The sequence below is a fragment of the Rhinatrema bivittatum genome, chromosome 1 (genome assembly GCF_901001135.1).
Source record: "Rhinatrema bivittatum chromosome 1, aRhiBiv1.1, whole genome shotgun sequence".
Lineage (NCBI taxonomy): Eukaryota > Metazoa > Chordata > Amphibia > Gymnophiona > Rhinatrematidae > Rhinatrema > Rhinatrema bivittatum.
Genome location: NC_042615.1, coordinates 400,947,029 through 400,966,294, shown reverse-complemented (window position 1 = coordinate 400,966,294; position 19,266 = coordinate 400,947,029). Strand labels below are relative to the sequence as shown.

At 44.9% G+C, this 19,266-nt stretch overlaps 1 protein-coding gene across 1 annotated transcript in view; it reads left to right on the top strand.

Annotated features, from left to right (window-relative positions):
• The window catches only part of WRN (WRN RecQ like helicase), a 983,741-nt gene that overhangs the window by 493,270 nt on the left and 471,205 nt on the right, over positions 1–19,266 (top strand). The gene's annotated exons all lie outside the window — the stretch shown is intronic.

Sequence of the window (19,266 nt, the reverse complement as noted above, 5' to 3'; positions counted from 1 at the left end):
TTAAATACCTCTCCCAAGTGATGCCATCTTCCAGGACGGGGCTGAGTTTTCCCAATGCCAGCCCCTTTTAAGGGGTGTGGCCTTCCGCGTGCGCCTAGGAAAGCCCCCGCTGGACGGAGGAGGACGGCATTCACGGCCACGTGGTGCCTGCCGTGGAGTGAGTCACGCGCGCCGGACTGGAGCGCAGGCGAGCAGAGGAGCGGGTAGGAGGGACCAGCCGGGGCCTGCCACGGCCGGGAGCCACAACAAATCTTGATACCATTAAGGATCCCTGTTGTATCAATCTATTCTCCTTGGTTGCTACACACAATAAACAAATACAAATGAACAAGAGAAATAATTCTTATTTATCCCCCACCTCTTTACCTGTAGCTACATTATACTGCAAAAGTAAAAATTATTTATCAGTTCCTAACAAGCACAATAATGTGGTCACAAAAAACTATATTAAAACAGACTGACCTTAAGTGCTTTGTTGGCTTAGGGGTTGATTTTCAAAGGCACACGCATCCATGTGCACACAGTTCCAGGTGCGTGCACATGGACATGCTGATTTTATATCATGTGCGTGTCGCTGCATGCATGTTATAAAATACGATATCTACATGCACATATGCGCCCAATTTTATAATCGGTATGTGCATGTGCGAGCGGATGTCAGGCATGCAAAGGGGGGTGGGTGGATTCTTAAAAACTACATGCGGCGATGCAGGTAGGCTTTTCCCAGTTCCTTCCCAGTCCGTTCCAGTTATGGGGGGAGGAGAGGGGAAGAGGGAGGAAGCATAGGGTTAGGGTTAGGGAAGTTCCCTCCCAGTCTACTTCCTATCCCTAAATATCACTAACTATACCGGCCAGCTGCTGGCATGCACATCCCCGGGATAGCATCAAATGGCTTTTTCCCAGTCTGCTCCTCTCCACCCAGACCATGCCTCCTGGCCTGGCACTTCGGAACATAATGGGAGTTACATAGAAATGACGGCCCATCTAGTCTGCCCAGCAAGCTTTCACACTTATTTTTTTTTTCTCATACTTATCTGTTAGTTACTCTTGGCTCTTATTAGTAACTTTTTGTTTCTATTTACCTTCCACCCCCGCCATTGCTGTAGAGAGCAGTGCTGGAGCAGCATCTAAGTAAAGTATCTAGCTTACAGGCCAATTCAGTACAGTGTGCTCCACCGCCCAGGTTTAGATGCGCATTTTCGACTGTATAAGGGGTAATAGCGCGTCCAACCCCCCCGAAACTAATAGCGCCCGCAACATGCAAATGCATGTTGATGGCCCTATTAATTATTCCCGCGCGATACAGAAATTAAAATGTGCAGCCAAGCCGCACATTTTAATTTCAGAAATTAACGCCTGCCCAAAGGCTGGCGTTAATTTCACCCGGTACCAGGGAAGTGTACAGAAAAGCTGAAAAAAATGCTTTTCTGTACACCCTCCAACTTAATATCATAGCGATATTAAGTCGGAGGCCCCAAAAGTAAAAAAAAAAATAAAAAATTTAAAAATCGGCCCGCGGGTCGGAGGACGGACGCTCAATTTTGCGGCGTCCGTTTTCTGAACCCGTGGCTGTCAGCGGGTTTGAGAACAGATGCTGGCAAAATTGAGCATCAGCTGTCAAACCCGCTGACAGCCGCCGCTCCTTTTACCATGGGCCCTAATTTGCATAGGCCACCCTCCTGAATCGCACACCCAGGAGCGTGGCCTAGGCGCTCACCAGCTCTCCCGTGTGTTTTTTCTGTGTCGGCCTGTTAATTGGTTAGGGGTAGTAACCTCCGCAGTAAGCAAGCTACTCCCACATTTATTTGTTTACTCAGCCTGTGCAATTCAGTCCTTGTTGGTTGTTGTCTGAATATAAATCTTTTCTTCATTCCCCCCTGCCGTTGAAGCAGTGAGCTGTGCTGGATATGTATTCGAAGTGAAGTATCAGGCTTAATTGTTTCGGGGTAGTAACCGCCATAACAAGCAAGCTACACCCACGCTTTTTTGTGAATGCAAATCCTTTTTTCCACATTTCCTCTTGCCGTTGAAGCATATAGCAATGTTGGAGTCGCATTAACCATGTGTATGTTTATTGAATAAGGGTGTTAATCTCCAGGTAGTAACTGTCATTCCTGCAAGCCACCCCCATGCCTCTTCTCTTCATTTACATGCTCTAGACTTTATGGATCCACAGTTTTTATCCCACGCCCCTTTGAAATCCTTCACAGAGCCCTTTGTAAAATGCATGTGGTGCGCGCAAGGCCCGGCCATGCGTTTAACCCCCAGTCTTACATGTACCGAGCTTTTAAAATTTGGGCTTTAGGGTTTTAAGCACCATAGTTGTGGAGATTTTTAAGATTTCCCTCTATTTTGCTCCAGAAGAAATAGACAAATGTGTTGCAGTAAAATGTTACCAGTTTTACTTTCTAATATAGCTACATGAGGAAGACCACACTTTGAGCAAACTCTGTGGGTGTTCCCAAAATTAGGATGCATACATTCAAACACATATGTTCTAGAATACAGCGTCAGCATGAGTTAGCAATACATGTCTTAGATCATGATCAGTTAACTGGTTAGAATGACCTAAACTGGACTGTATTGGACAGAGATACAATAAAGTTTTTGACTATCAGATCCATGACAATATGAAGGTCATGGCTGCTTCCTTTAAACAGTATGGTGATTTAGTAAATTTTTCATTATTTTTTTTAGGGTGAATCTATCTAGTTTCATTTTAGTGCTGGCACCTTTCTGCCGGCCTCCCCACTTCTGGTACTTTTAATTTGCTCAATTGTCTGTGCAGGTCCAAGGAGATAAAAGCAGCATCACAAAAGAGTAAAATAATGCATGCATTTCTGAAAATGGCATAGAAGCTTGCCAATTTGTTAATTTGCAATTTTATTATTGTTGTAAATTTTCGGTGGCATTGGTCCATCTGCACTGCTTTCACTAACTATGAATACCTCTCATTTGTACAAACTTGATAATCCTCAGACAGTCGTTCCTAGTATGTGTGCCCTTATGTGTGGGTAGTGTAACTAAATCAGCCAGCTGCCCTTAATAGGTGAGCTCCCATCTTCCTACCTACCATCACGCCATGTTTGTGTCTTGCATCACTCCCTAGGAGCTCAAAACAGTCATACCACCACTCTGTGCAAGATGGCTGACCCTGACTATAAACTGCCCTTCCTATACATTACACCCTGATGCCGCCTGATGTTCTGAGGTGTTTGATGGCTTATGTCAGCATGGTATGTAATATCACATACTATAAGATCTGATGTACATCACTGTATCATGGAAATAAAAATAATGACCATGACAATATAAGAATAACCTCAGAGTCAATTTGTTTTGGGCGACTAAATGACCTGTAGGTGAGAAACAGCTTTCAGTCACTTATACCTACATTCATCTGTATAAGGCAACCATTTGATTGCATCTTGCTTAGGCAGTCCAAAGTTCTAAAATTAAAGAAGCCAAAGGAACTGTTTGAAACTAACCCTAGAGCAGAAATGGTGAAATGAGCTTCGAAAGTCAGCTAAGCTGAAAATTGTCTGGGAGGACCATACATAAGCAAACTGTACTGCATTCAGCAGTTCAAGGAAACTGTTTTGTGGAGTGTTATATTTTCTGTAATTTAAGTTATTTTTTCCCTGACTGCATTCCCCCTGGTGCCCTGCTGATGCCATCAGGCAGCTGCTGTAGGAGTACATAGCCTCTTGTCAAGTTCAGCAAAGGCTGAGAGCACTGCTGGGAGGAACAGGAGAGCAGCAAGTGCAAGTGAAACCTTGCGTTTTCAAAAAGGAACTTTTATTTAAGTTTAAAAAAAAACATTTTCTATTTATGAGGATATAAAGCAGGGATGGCCAACCTGTGACGCTTTTGTATGTACAATGTAGTTCTTGCCCTCTTGCTCTAATGCTCTGCAGAGGACAGGATGGGAGGGGCAGGAAAATTGAGTGCACAGAGGAAAACTGCTGGAGAGGAGCCTGGTCATCTTCAGGGAACATTTTTAAATATTTAAAGTAATTGTCTAAGAAAATCTCACATTAAACTATTTCCTTTTTTATGTGGTTTTATTGAAAGTAACACAGATCAAATACAAAAGGAAAAATCAAGTTGCTCTGTCTGCAAAAAACACAAACAGACTGTAAAATAGTTCTCAATTCTCGTTAAAACATTTCTCTCAGGACAAGCAGGATGGTAGTCCTCACATATGGGTGACATCACAGGATGGAGCCCAATCACGGAACACTTTTGTCAAAGTTTCCAGAACTTTGACTGGCACCTACTGGGCATGCCCAGGATGGCATTAACCCTGCAACCAGCAGGGGTCCCCCTTCAGTCTTCTTTTTTCCGCTCAGTAGTAGCCACGCGGGTTAAAGAGTTCCACAGAGATTACTGACAGGAAATTTCCTCACGGAATTACTATTCAACTTTCTACCCCACAGGGGTCCCCCTCTTTCATTTTTACGCCCGCGGTGGTCTGGTTAGTTTTTTACCCGATTCCGGTCAATTACCGTCGAGTTTGGCCCTCATGGCCTACTGGCCGTCGACCGCACCGTGACTAAATTTTTTCACAGGCATGGCATCGGGGTTCCGTCGATGCCCGGACTGCACCCACACAATGTCCATTACTGACCCAGAGCATGATGTCCTTACTTGCACCAAATGTGCCCTTATGACACCTAACAGTCGCAAGGCTAGAATGGAAAAAATGGAACTTCTCTTTAGGTCAAAAACCCCGACGCCATCCATAGCATGACGTTGTCTAAACCGACACAGTCTATGTCGCATCATCATCGGGCACCGGCCGGTGTCCGACCAGCATCGACGACTCCACGGCCATCGACACCCTCTGTTCCCCCTCAGGGAAAGGACAGAGTAGAGCATCGAGAAAAGCATCGACATCGCAGGTCTCAGACTGTCGACGCAGGCAAGGCCTTGACGTCGTCATCGTCTGAACCGCCATTGAAGAAAGCCCGTCCAGAAAAGGCACCGTCCCTATCTGGTTCAGGGTCACTGAGGCAACCTTCACCGGGACCGGTGATAGGAGCCGCGATTCCACCTCCAACTGTGGTCCCTCTGGCTATGCCTCCTCCTCCGGCATCAAGGCTCCATGCTCCAGGTTTCCGGGAGGAACTGGATCAGATGATTGAGGAGGCCATCGGCAGAGCGATGCAAGGCTTCAAGGTTCCATCGACGCCAATAGCAGTACCAATTCCTGAACCAGTAACTGATCCCATTCCTGCAGCACTAGCACCGTTACTCACAAGAATGGAAGTGCTGATTGCTGCTTTTCCTCCGATGGATCCGACGACACCAGTGGACCCGGTGCCTTCCTCTCCGATTCCTCTTTCATCGAGAGAAGAAGGAGAAACACCGTTCCTCCCGCCATCGGGAGTCCTTCCGATGCCTAGATCATCGGTTTCGCAGATTGCATCTTTGTTTCCATCGGTGCCACCGACCCGTCCATCGATGCCCTCAGTGGCACCATCGGTGCCTTCGGTGCCTCGCCCGGGACCTTCAGGTATACCAGCTTTTTGTCCCTCCAAGGATACTTGGGGGTGCTGGAGATGATCCCAGGATACCGATGACTTGCCATCGCCACCCTCTCCTGCTGAAAGCAGGAAGCGTTCTCCACCAGAGGACTTGTCCTTCATTGATTTTGTGAAGGAAATGTCTGAAGTAGTTCTATTTCAACTTCAGATAGAACAAGATGGTAGACATCAGATGATGAAACTTCTTCAATTTTTAGATGCTCCTAAAGAACTAACATCTATTCCCATCCATGATGTCCTCCTGGATCTTCTGAAAAGAAATTGGGAACATCCTGTTTCTGTGGCACAGTCAATCGGAAAGCTGACACCACATACCTAGTCCAGTCAACTCCTGGTTTCCAGAAGTCCCAATTGGACCACCATTCAGTGGTTGTTGAGTCAGCCCAAAAGAAAGCCCGAAGATCCAAGCCTCATTCTTCCTATCCTCCAGGAAAGGAACAAAAATTCCTGGATGCTATAGGTCGCCGTATCTTTCAAGGGGCAATGCTTATATCCCGCATCACCTCTTATCAGCTTTATATGACCCAGTACAACAGGATCCTCTTTAAACAAATACAGGACTTTGCTGAGTCCCTACCTCAACAGTCTCAAGACCAATTACACGCCCTAGCTCAAAAGGGTTTAGAAGCGGGCAAGCATGAGATAAGATCTGCCTATGACGTTTTTGACACCGCTTCCAGGGTTTCAGCAACAGCCATTTCTGCAAGGCGGTGGGTCTGGCTAAAGTCGTCGGACCTACGGAATGAAGTCCAGGATAGATTATCTATCTGATTTGCCTTGCACTGGAGATAATCTTTTTGGTGAGCAAATACAAAAGGCAGTGGCACAACTCAAGGATCACCATGAGATTCTTCGCCAACTCTCCTTGATACCTTCTGAATATCCTGCTAAGCAAACATTCAGAAAGGAGCCCAAGAAATCCTTTTACCGCCAAAGGAAATCTTATCCTCCTCCGTCCAAAGGTCGCTCTTCTAAGCCTTACCAGAAAGGCCAGTCCAGGCAACCTCGTAGGCAAAAGCCGCAAACAGCTCCTCAACCAGGTCCAGCATCTGGTTTTTGACTTTTTTCTAGAGAGCAGCATTCAGACTCCACTAAGGCATGTACCAGTGGGAGGCCGTTTGTGCCACTTCAGCCACATCTGGCACTCATTCACCACAGACCAGTGGGTTCTCGCCATAATAACTCAAGGTTATCATCTCAACTTTCTTAAGAACATAAGAACATAAGAAAATGCCATACTGGGTCAGACCAAGGGTCCATCAAGCCCAGCATCCTGTTTCCAACAGTGGCCAATCCAGGCCATAAGAACCTGGCAAGTACCCAAAAACTAAGTCTATTCCATGTAACCATTGCTAATGGCAGTGGCTATTCTCTAAGTGAACTTAATAGCAGGTAATGGACTTCTCCTCCAAGAACTTATCCAATCCTTTTTTAAACACAGCTATACTAACTGCACGAACCACATTCTCTGGCAACAAATTCCAGAGTTTAATTGTGCGTTGAGTAAAAAAGAACTTTCTCCGATTAGTTTTAAATGTGTCCCATGCTAACTTCATGGAGTGTCCCCTAGTCCTTCTACTATCCGAAAGAGTAAATAACCGATTCACATCTACCCGTTCTAGACCTCTCATGATTTTAAACACCTCTATCATATCCCCCCTCAGTCGTCTCTTCTCCAAGCTGAAAAGTCCTAACCTCTTTAGTCTTTCCTCATAGGGGAGTTGTTCCATTCCCCTTATCATTTTGGTAGCCCTTCTCTGTACCTTCTCCATCGCAATTATATCTTTTTTGAGATGCGGCGACCAGAATTGTACACAGTATTCAAGGTGCGGTCTCACCATGGAGCGATACAGAGGCATTATGACATTTTCCGTTTTATTCATCATTCCTTTTCTAATAATTCCCAACATTCTGTTTGCTTTTTTGACTGCCGCAGCACACTGAACCAACGATTTCAATGTGTTATCCACTATGACACCTAGATCTCTTTCTTGGGTTGTAGCACCTAATATGGAACCCAACATTGTGTAATTATAGCATGGGTTATTTTTCCCTATATGCATCACCTTGCACTTATCCACATTAAATTCCATCTGCCATTTGGATGCCCAATTTTCCAGTCTCACAAGGTCTTCCTGCAATTTATCACAATCTGCTTGTGATTTAACTACTCTGCACAATTTTGTGTCATCTGCAAATTTGATTATCTCACTCGTCATATTTCTTTCCAGATCATTTATAAATATATTGAACAGTAAGGGTCCCAATACAGATCCCTGAGGCACTCCACTGTCCACTCCCTTCCACTGAGAAAATTGCCCATTTAATCCTACTCTCTGTTTCCTGTCTTTTAGCCAGTTTGCAATCCACGAAAGGACATCGCCACCTATCCCATGACTTTTTACTTTTCTTGCCATTCCACTGGACTCCTCACCTCAGTTGACGTGGGGAACATCAGACCATTCACCGCTCCTGGAACAGGAGATTTCCCTCCTCCAGTCCAGAGCAATAGAACCAGTGCCCTACTCCCAACAGGGCCTCAGATTCTACTCTCTGTATTTTCTAATCCCAAAAACGTCAGGTGGCGTTCACCCGATACTAGATCTTCGGGCCTTAAACAAGTTCCAACAAATAGAAAAGTTCAAGATGATGACCTTGGGTTCCCTCCTCCTCCTTCTACAAAGGGGAGACTGGCTCTGCTCTCTAGACCTCCAGGACGCTTATACACACATCGCAATAACTCCGTCTCATCGCAAATTTCTGCGCTTCCTCGTAGGCCCAAAGCACTACCAATATCGAGTGCTACCATTCGGCCTAGCCTCTGCTCCACGAGTCTTCACCAAGTGCCTCGTAGTAGTAGAAGCGTTCCTCAGAACTCACGGTGTCCACGTCTACCCCTACCTCGACGATTTTTTGATCAGGGTTCCCACACAGCAAGCTGTTCTAACGTCCCTACGTCTCACCTTGCACACCCTGATCTCTCTAGGGTTTCTCATCAATTATTCGAAGTCCAGCTTGGTCCCATTGCAAACCGTGTCGTTCATAGGAGCAGACTTGGACACCTTCAAAGCGAAGGCATTTCTTCCTTGAGAACGAGCTCTCATCTCCTCTCTCACCCATCAGCTACAGTCTTGACAACGTTCCACTGCACGTCACTTTCTAGTCCTGCTAGGACACATGGCGTCCTCAGTACATGTCACTGCCATGGCTCGTCTCACCATGAGGATCCTACAGTGGACTCTAAGGTCACAGTGGATTCAGTCATCTCAACCACTATCAGCTATTGTCCACATAACCAACCCACTTCGACTATCTCTAGCTTGGTGGAAGAATCAGGCCAATCTCCTTCAAGGCCTTCCTTTTCAAGCTCCAGATCCTCAAATAACCCTTACAACAGATTCCTCCAACATCGGCTGGGGAGCACACATTGCCAATTTACAAACTCAAGGGCCCTGGTCTCCAGAGGAAGCCAAACACCAGATCAATTTCCTGGAGCTACGAGCAATCAGATATGCTCTCAGAGTATTTCAGGATCGCCTCTCCAACCAGGTCATCCTGATTCAAACGGACAACCAGGTGGCCATGTGGTACATCAACAAACAAGGAGGAACAGGCTCCCACCTCCTGTGTCAGGAAGCTGCACAGATATGGGCGGAGGCCCTCTCCCACTCGATGTACCTCAAGGCCACCTACTTGCCGGCAGTGGACAATGTGTTGGCAGACAAGCCGAGTCGCACCTTTCGACCGCACGAGTGGTCTCTCAACCCCACAGTAGCGGACTCAATATTCCAATGTTGGGGTTACCCTCACATGGACCTCTTTGTGTCACCTCAAAACCGCAAAGTAGAGAACTATTGCTCTCTCACTCGCAGCCAACACGCACAACCAAGAGATGTGTTCTCCCTCTCATGGGAAACCGGTCTCCTATATGCATTCCCTCCACTTCCACTTCTCTCGAAGACTCTCGTGAAGCTAATTCAGGACAAAGGAAGCATGATCCTGATAGCACCTCACTGGCCACGTCAAGTGTGGTTTCCGATTCTTCAGGACCTCTCCATTCGCAGGCACATTCCCCTGGGGAAGGACCTGCTTCTGATTACGCAGAACAACTGGTGCCTACGCCACCCCAATCTTCAGGCCTTGTCCCTGTCTGCCTGGATGTTGAAAGATTAATCTTGCAGCCTCTCAACCTTTCGGAACCAGTTTCCCGTGTCCTGATTGCTTCATGTAAACCTTCCACGAGAAAAACTTATTTTTACAAATGGAACAGGTTTAAATCATGGTGTTCCTCACTGTCCCTAGATCCTTTTACCTGTTCTACCACAGAGTTTTTAGACTATCTCTGATACTTGTCAGAGTCAGGTCTCAAAACTTCTTCCATCAGAATGCATGTCAGTGCAGTAGCTGCCTTCCATAAAGATGTCGGGGATGTTCCCATTTCGATACAGCCCCTTGTAACACGTTTTTCTAAAGGGCTTGCTCCACCTCAAACCTCCACTGTGCCTTCTGGCCCCTTCTTGGGACCTCAACCTGGTTTTGGGTCGGCTCATGAAACCACCATTTGAGCCTCTCCAATCATGTGATCTTCGCTATCTCACATGGAAAGTGATTTTTCTTTTAGCAATCACATCAGCTCGCAGAGTTAGTGAGTTACAAGCCCTAGTTACCTACCCGTCTTACACAAAACTTCTGCATGACCAGGCAGTACTCCACACTCACCTGAAGTTCTTGCCTAAGGTAGTATCGGAATTTCACATTAATCAATCCATTATACTACCTACCTTCTTTCCCAGGCCCCATTCCAATCCAGGAGAACAGGCTCTGCATACCCTCGACTGCAAACGGGCTCTAGCATTCTACCTAGATCGTACAGCTGCCCATAGGCAAAGTACTCAATTGTTTGTTTCCTTTGCTTCCATCAGATTGGTTCAACCTGTGGGTAAGCAGACTCTCTCCTCCTGGTTAGCGGACTGCATTTCCTTTTGCTATCAGCAAGCAGGCATTCCACTTCAAGACCATGTTAAAGCACACTCGGTCAGGGCCATGGCAACTTCTGTAGTGCATCTTCGCTCGGTGCCGCTTCCTGATATTTGTAGGGCTGCTACCTGGAGTTCTCTCCATACCTTTACAGCCCATTATTGTCTAGATAAGGCTGGAAGACAAGATTCCATCTTCGGCCAATCTGTCTTGCGCAACCTTTTTGCAACTTGATGTACCAACACCATTCCACCTGCCCGTTAGGGTTCAGGATGCCCTCTACCAAATTCCACCCCAGTTGTTGTGCCTGTTGCACCTCTTTGGGTACATTTGTTGCATGTTTGGACATCCTCAGCTCGGTACTCACTCATATGTGAGGACTACCATCCTGCTTGTCCTGTGAGAAAGCAAATGTTGCTTACCTGTATCAGGTGTTCTCACAGGACAGCAGGATGTTAGTCCTCATGAAACCCGCCCGCCACCCAGCGGTGTTGGGTTTGCTACATTTCTTATTTTATTTTTTGGCACTTACTTTAGCTTTTGAACAAGACTGAAGGGGGACCCCTGCTGGTTGCAGGGTTAGTGCCATCCTGGGCATGCCCAGTAGGTGCCTGTCAAAATTCTAGAAACTTTGACAAAAGTGTTCCTTAATTGGGCTCCATCCTGTGATGTCACCCATATGTGAGGACTAACATCCTGCTGTCCTGTGAGAACACCTGTTACAAGTAAGCAACATTTGCTATACATAGCCAATCAATACATTGTTCTTTGATCACTGGGGAACACAATTTTCGTTGTTAGATCTGACACTTGTTTTTGACTAACTTTTGACATCTGAATCCAAAAATGACCCCAGTTTTTCTCTATCACATCAACTTTTTAAGGTACAGGATACCCTCCCTTTGTCCCAAAAATCATACAAAATGTACATACAAAGGAAATAAAAGAAAAAATTTCCTGAATATACTGTTTATTTAGAGTTATTTATTCATACAAAGGCTATATATTGTTACTGTAAGTCAAATTGTGTACAAGTAGTAAAGTTCTGCTACCAAACATACATATTAAGGTAAAGATTTACGCTTATAGCGTTTCCGGCAGTGTTCAATTTGTGGATAATCTCGCCTGATGCTCCAACAATAATCAGCCATCATATGTACATCCCATCTACCCTGATACTGTGCCTCCATGACCTTCAAATCTTGGTGGAATCGTTCACCTTGCTCATCACTGACTGCCCCAAGGTTTTTCAGGAATTCAGCAAGATGGCTATGCAGAAAATGCACCTTGATGCTCATGTTGCAACAAAGCATTTTGAAGCTCTCCAAGTGTTTCTGGACAATTTTGGTGTAATTCTGTGCTCGTGTATTTCCAAGAAAGTCCTTGACAAGGTTTTTGAATGACAACCAAGAATTCTTTTGGAGTTCTGACATTGTCCCAATGAAATGTTCATCTTTGATGAGCTGCCGAATCTGTAGACCGTCAAAAACACCGGCCTTTATTTTATCCAGATAGCGTACTTTGCAATAAACAGCCTATTACCATAAAACACACCCCTTTTCCTATTGCATGCAATATTTAGTGCATTTTAATAAATCCAGGCTGTAGAGAAAAAATTTGATGTGATAGAAGAAAACGAACTGCAGTTTTGAAATCAGCATGCCTATTTAAGTCTAAAACAGCTGAAAAATTGAACTCAACAGGAATTATGTTAAAAATTGTTCCCCAGTGTTATCCATTTCTTAGCATCATATCCTTATGCCAGCTCGTATGCTCCAGTACCAGTCACAAATCAGTTCAACTAATCCCATCCCAATCCCAACCCAATCCCCCCTTCAGGTGACCTCCTTATATTAAGGAGACTTTCATTGTAAATTGTTTTGGTTATTACCTTCTTGTTCTCCTATCCTTCCTACTGCCTTTCTGTTCTTCCCCCCGCCCAGTTACATTCCCCTGTTGCAATGTATTTTCCAATCTTTCAGTTACTATGTGAACCGGTATGATGTCCCCACAAATACCGGTATATAAAAGTTTCTAAATAAATAAATAAATAAATAAAATATTATGTACATTTATATTATAATGCTAAAGCACACCTTCTTATATGCCATCTTAGGCCATCTCTTTGCCTCTATTTTAGATAAATCACCATGTGATGGTTTCCATCTTAATCTTAATAGATAAACATGTTTTCTTCTTCAGAGGACAAAACATTGTAGTTTCACTATGTCTCAAACTCCAGATATACATCTAAAATAACCCTTGATTTCAGACAGTATCTTTCCCCCTAAAACTGTTAGAGACATGCAGTAAACCCAAGTTATATTTTTTTACAATTTAAGGTTTTTTTCCCTGACTGCAGTCTCCCTTGTGCCCTGATGATGCCATCTGACAGCTGCTGTAGGAATACATAGCCTCTTGTAAAGTTCAACAAAGGCTGAGAGCACTGCTGGGGAGAGAAAGGAGAGCAGCAAGTGCTAGTGAAACCCTGCATTTTTCAAAAAGGAATTTTTATATGTTTAAAAAAAATTCAAATATCTGAGGACATACAGCAGGGATGGCCAATCTGTGACTCTTTCATGTGTAAAATGCTGCTCTTATCTTGTTGCTTTCATGGCAGTAGAGCAAAACTGCAGAGGACAGGATGGGAGGGCCAGGGACATGGAATGCACACAGCAGAAGAGATAAGAAAAGAGCCTTTCTGATCTCTAAGAACATAAAAACATAAGAAATTGCCATGCTGGGTCAGACCAAGGGTCCATCAAGCCCAGCATCCTGTTTCCAACAGAGGCCAAAACCAGGCCACAAGAACCTGGCAATTACCCAAACACTAAGAAGATCCCATGCTACTGATGCAATTAATAGCAGTGGCTATTCCCTAAGTAAAATTGATTAATAGCCATTAATGGACTTCTCCTCCAAGAACTTATCCAAACCTTTTTTGAACCCAGCTACACTAGCTGCACTAACCACATCCTCTGGCAACAAATTTCAGAGCTTTATTGTGCGTTGAGTGAAAAAGAATTTTCTCCGATTAGTCTTAAATGTGCTACTTGTTAACTTCATGGAATGCCCCCTAGTCCTATTATTCGAAAGTGAAAATAACCGAGTCACATCTACTCATTCAAGACCTCTCATGATCTTAAAGACCTCTATCATATCCCCCCTCAGCCGTCTCTTCTCCAAGCTGAACAGCCCTAACCTCTTCAGCCTTTCCTCATAGGGAAGCTGTTCCATCCCCTTTATCATTTTGGTTGCCCTTCTCTGTACCTTCTCCATCGCAACTATATCTTTTTTGAGATGCGGCGACCAGAATTGTACACAGTATTCAAGGTGTAGACTCACCATGGAGCGATATAGAGGCATTATGACATTTTCCGTTCTATTAACCATTCCCTTCCTAATAATTCCTAACATTCTATTTGCTTTTTTGACTGCTGCAGCACACTGAGCTGACGTTTTTAAAGTATTATCCACTATGATGCCTGAACACTCTGCTTCAGCCCCTCCCCTCTTGTCCTTGCAGTGCTGCTGTTTGTAGAGAAGATAAGGTTGGAGCAGGAAGGAGAGAGATGAAATGGAGCAGGGGGGAAAAAGAGGTGATACTGATCCTGGGCAGAGGGTGAGAGCAGGATAAAGTAGCACAAGAGGTGGGATAACCTACAGGTCGATACTGTAACGTGCGGTTGAAGATTTCCCGTCTGTAACGTGCTGGGAGCGCAGAATTCGGACCCGTAAGGCGATCCAGTCTCCAGTTTCACGCGTCCTTAGCGCTTCTTAAAACAGACGCATAACCCTTTCCGCACGCAGCATGTATATGATATGTAAATGAACGAATTAGCTGTATAATGAAGGAATTAGCTATTCCCCTCCGATACTGTAACGTGCGCCCCGACTATTGCTGCCATTTTGCCCTGCGTTTAACCTGCTAACTTACCGCCTACCCCTGCGTTAGAGGCAGGGGTAAGGGTAGGTGGCAAGCTTTCCCCCAGCCCCCCTCTCACCTGCCCTGGCCGCGTCCATGGATGCTGGCCTCCGGGGCAGCCCCAGTCCTCCTCCCGAAGAAAAAAAAAAGCGAAAAAAAAAGTTGCGAGAGAGAGGGGAGAGGACGGCAATCCTATGCTCGGCGACTTACTTTTGCAGCCCCCCTCCTCCGGACATCGTGGCTTCCCCCGTGCCAGTTCCCCCTCCCCTCCTCCCGAAGGCTGCTTTTCGCGCCCTGCTTCGGGAGGAGGGAAGAAGGGACTGGCAGTGTAAAGCGACGAAGCGACTCACCTTTTGCAGCACCTTCCGGACATTGGACGACCTCTCCTGCTGCTCGCGAAGATGGACGCCTGCACGGCCGCTGAAGACTTGACGTCACATGCCGTGACGCCAAATGTCGTGACGTCACGTCTTCAGCGGCCATGCAGGCGTCCATCTTCGCGAGCAGCTGGAGGCAGGAGAGGTCGTCCGATGTCCGGAGGGGGCTGCAAAAGTAAGTCGCTTCGCGCTTTTCGCGCCCTGCTTCGGGAGGAGGGGAAGGGGAACTGGCACGGGGGGAAGCCACGATGTCCGGAGGAGGGGGGCTGCAAAAGTAAGTCGCCGAGCGTAGGATTGCCGTCCTCTCCTCTCTCTCTCTCGCAACTTTTTTTTTTTGCTTTGGGAGGAGGGGAGAGGGGACGGCAATCCCGACTTCCTGGTATCTGTCATTTCAAATGACATTTGAAATGACAGATACCAGCGTGGCCGTGAAGCGTTAGGCCCGAGCACCCAGGTTACTGTACAGGCGCTCTATACAGAAAAATGGGTTGCGCGGGCCTAACGCTTCCCTAACACTTTGCAGACGCGGCATGCATTTGCATGCAATTAGAAGAGAGTATCGAGCAGTAGGTGAAGAGAACTGTGCGTGCGGGGAACGAGGGTGCGCCAGGCACTGCCGCACTCTTTCTAATTGTACATAAAGACCAAAAAAGTTCATCCACAAGATATTTAGGATTCTAACTGCTTCTCCTTGTAGGTTCTCTCTGTGCATTCTGTATAGGGCTGGAACTGCCACTCCGTGAAGGTTACCCCATTCAGAAATATTACACCAACTTTACCATCAGTTATCTTGGTTCTTCATTTCCTTCAGGCATGGAATCCTCTGTGTTTATCCCATGCTGTTTTGAATTCTGCTACCATTCTTATCCTGAACACTGGTGGAAATTTTGATATAACCCACATGGAGCAACAGTTACAATCATAAACAGAAGGCACCGCGATATTAAGCTGGGGCTGCTGAACTCCTGTTCTTGAGGGAGATGGGGGGATATTTTGCTGGGGCTGTCTTAAAGAGTGATTATTAGGAACTGCATGGGGGCACCGTATGAGAGAGGTGTATATTTATTTATTTATTTGCAATTTTTGTATACTGATATTCGTTAGGAAAACATCACATCGGTTTCCATGTAACATAAAGTGGCCAACTGGCCTTTACAATGAAACTGATAGGCGAACTGGGTAGCGGGGAAGAGGGGGGAAAAACAAAGGTAATACTGTACAAATTTAAAAGCGAAATAAAATGGTTAGATATACGTAATGAAAACATTATATACAAGTGAATTATTTACAAAAATAATTAGGGAAGGGATTTAGGAAGTGGGGAGAGCGGTAGTAGTATATATAGAGAGTAGTGTATATATATAGTATATATAGAGAGAGTAGTATATATATAGTATATATTTATTTATTTATTTATTTTATTTATTTAACAGTTTTATATACCGAATTTCTTGTAACAGGATTACAAATCAAAACGGTTTACATAATAACAATAACAGTGCCTCAAATAGTGCAATTACATAAAACAGAGGAATACAGAACTAGGATCATGAAACTGTTGAAACAAACCAGGGTATGTATATATATATATATCGAGCTATGATACATGGCTGGTAGAGAATGGTTAGGTTAAGACCATGATATTGGCAAAGGGCCTTGGGAATTGGGGCTAAAGTAGGACATATAGCATTTGACTGAATCGAGAGAAAGCAGGCAAGAGTCAATGAGTTACTGGTGATAGAGTTGATTTAAGATCATCTGGCATATGATTCAGCAAAGGCCTGCTTAAACAGCCAGGTTTTGAGTCTTTTCTTAAATGTGACCGGTCAATGTTCCAGCCTGAGGTCTGGTGGAAGAGAATTCCAATGTATTGGTCCAGAGGCTGAGATGGCTCTCTTAATTAATGAAGTTTTTAAAGGGGGGACCATGAGGGTGTCCTTATATGCTGCTCTTACCGGCCTGGATGGTAAGTGAGGTCGGAGAGGGATCATGAGTTATAGTGGGGTGATATTGTGTAGAGCTTTGTGAGTAATGGTGAGAACTTTGTACCAGATTCTGTATTTGATCGGGAGCCAGTGGAGGTTCTTCAAGATGGGAGTAATGTGGTCACTTTTTTTAGTCCTGGTAAGAATTCTGGCTGCTACATTTTGCAGCATCTGTAGTGGTTTGATGGATACTGCAGGTAGGCCGATCAAAAGAGAGTTACAGTAATCTACTTTTGAGAAGATGATTGCCTGGAAAACAGAACGGAAGTCGTGGAAGTGAAGGAGAGGTCTCAATCGTTTCAGTACTTGAAGTTTGAAAAAACAGTCCTTAGTCGTGTTGTTTATGAAACTTTTGAAGCTCAGTTGTTTATCGAAGATGACTCCTAAGTTTCTGACTTGGGGGGAGGGTTGTGGAATGTAGGTTGGGCCGTGAGATATTTCCGTCGTGCGAGATGAGTAGGAGTTCAGTTTTGTTAATGTTCAGGATCAAGTTAAGGCTTGATAGAAGGCTGTTTATAGACTCAAGGCAGCTATCCCAGAAAGCAAGAGTTTTGTTTACTGATTCTGTGATCGGTAGAAGGATTTGTACATCGTCTGCATATAGGTAAAAGATAAGATTTAGATTGGAGAGGAGTTGGCAGAGAGGGAGCAGGTATATGTTGAAGAGGGTTGGGGATAAGGAGGAGCCTTGCGGTACACCCAAAGTAGAGCAGACGGGTTGGGACTCTTTGTTGTTAATTTTGACCTTGTATGTCCTGTTTTGAAGGAACGACCTGAACCAGCTAAGGGCGGTGCATTTGATACCAATGTCCGATAACCGATCTAAGAGAAAAGTATGGTTCACCGTGTCGAAAGCTGCAGAGAGGTCGAGGAGAATGAGAAGACAAGGTTGTTTTTTGTCTAGATTCATGAGAATGGTGTCTGTTAGTGTGATTAAGAGGGATTCAGTGTTACGGGATTTCCTGAATCCATACTGGTTAGTGTGGAGGATTTTGTTGTTGTTCAAGAATTCTGTGAGTTGCTGATTTACTATTCTTTCCAATATTTTGGCTAGGAAAGGAAGGTTTGCAATAGGGCAGAAATTGGCTGGGTCATCCGGAGAAAGATTAGGTTTTTTCAGCAACGGTTTTAGAATAGCAAGTTTAAGTGGGTCCGGGACGTGGCCCTGAGATAGGGAGCAATTAATGATCTCAGCAATATGTTTAGAGATGGTGCTAGGTATAGCGATGAGTAGATTGGATGGGATCGTGTCCAAAGGGTGAGAGGCTGGTTTGAGCTTTTTGAGAATGATTTCTGTCTCCAATGATGAGGTAGGTTCGAATAATTCAAGTTTTGTATTTGGAAGTGCAGGTGCAAAAATGGGGGGCTGGGGGAGAATTGAATTGTTATTTGTGAGCGGATCAATAAGGTTTGAGATTTTCTTTTTGAAGTAGGTTGCAATTTCATTTGCTTTGCTTGCAGCTTGTTCATCCGGAACAGCTGCAGGAGATGGTTTGGATAGAGAAGACACCAGTGAGAATAAAGCTTTCGGGTCAAAGATGAAGTGATGGATTTTTTGAGAATAGAAGTTTCTTTTTGTGCGGAGGATGGCGATCCTGTATTGGTGCATCATCGATTTGTAAGCCGACAGGTTGATTGAAGAAGGGTTTTTGCGCCAAAGATGTTCTCTACTTCTGAGTTCTCTTTTGATGGTTTTTAGTTCAGGTGAGTACCAAGGTTTTCTGTTGTCTATATTTGATTGTATGATTTTTGTGGATAGAGGGCAGATGCTGTCAGCCACTTTTTTAGTGATTTTGGACCAGGACACCGTGGCCGAGTCTGCGTCCGTGAGGTTGAGCTGTTCTAACTCGGAAGAAAGGTGATTGCTGAGGGTGTCAGGGTTACAAAGCTTCCTGTATTGAATTGTTGTCTTTTGAGTATGCTTAGGGGTAGACTGAAGGTTTTTCAGAGTAGTGGTGATCAATTTGTGATCCGACCAAGGGATTGAAGAACAGACTGTGGGAGAAGATGGGGAGAGGCTCTCATTTAAGAATAACAGATCCAAGGTGTGTCCTGCTTTGTGAGTAGGTTCATTGATGATTTGTTTGAAGCCCATGAAGTTCAATGAGTTGAGAAATGTGTTGCAGCTAGGAGACTGAGGGGTATCGTCCACATGGAGGTTAAAATCTCCCAAGAGGATGGCTGGTTTTTCGGAGTTAATGTGTTTAGCTATGAGTTCTATTAAAGGTGATGGGTCTGATTCCAGGTATCCAGGAGGGGCATAAGTGAGGCCGATTTGAAGGAAGTTGGATTTGAAAATTGCAAGTTCTAATGGGGGTGTGGCGTTTGCCCACTGGAGGGATAGTCTAAGTTTTTTGTTTGCAGCAAGAAGCAGACCTCCACCTCTTTTTTTAGGTCTGGGGATCGAGAAGAAGTCGTATGTGTTGAGCGGACGTTGGTTGATTAGGGCTATA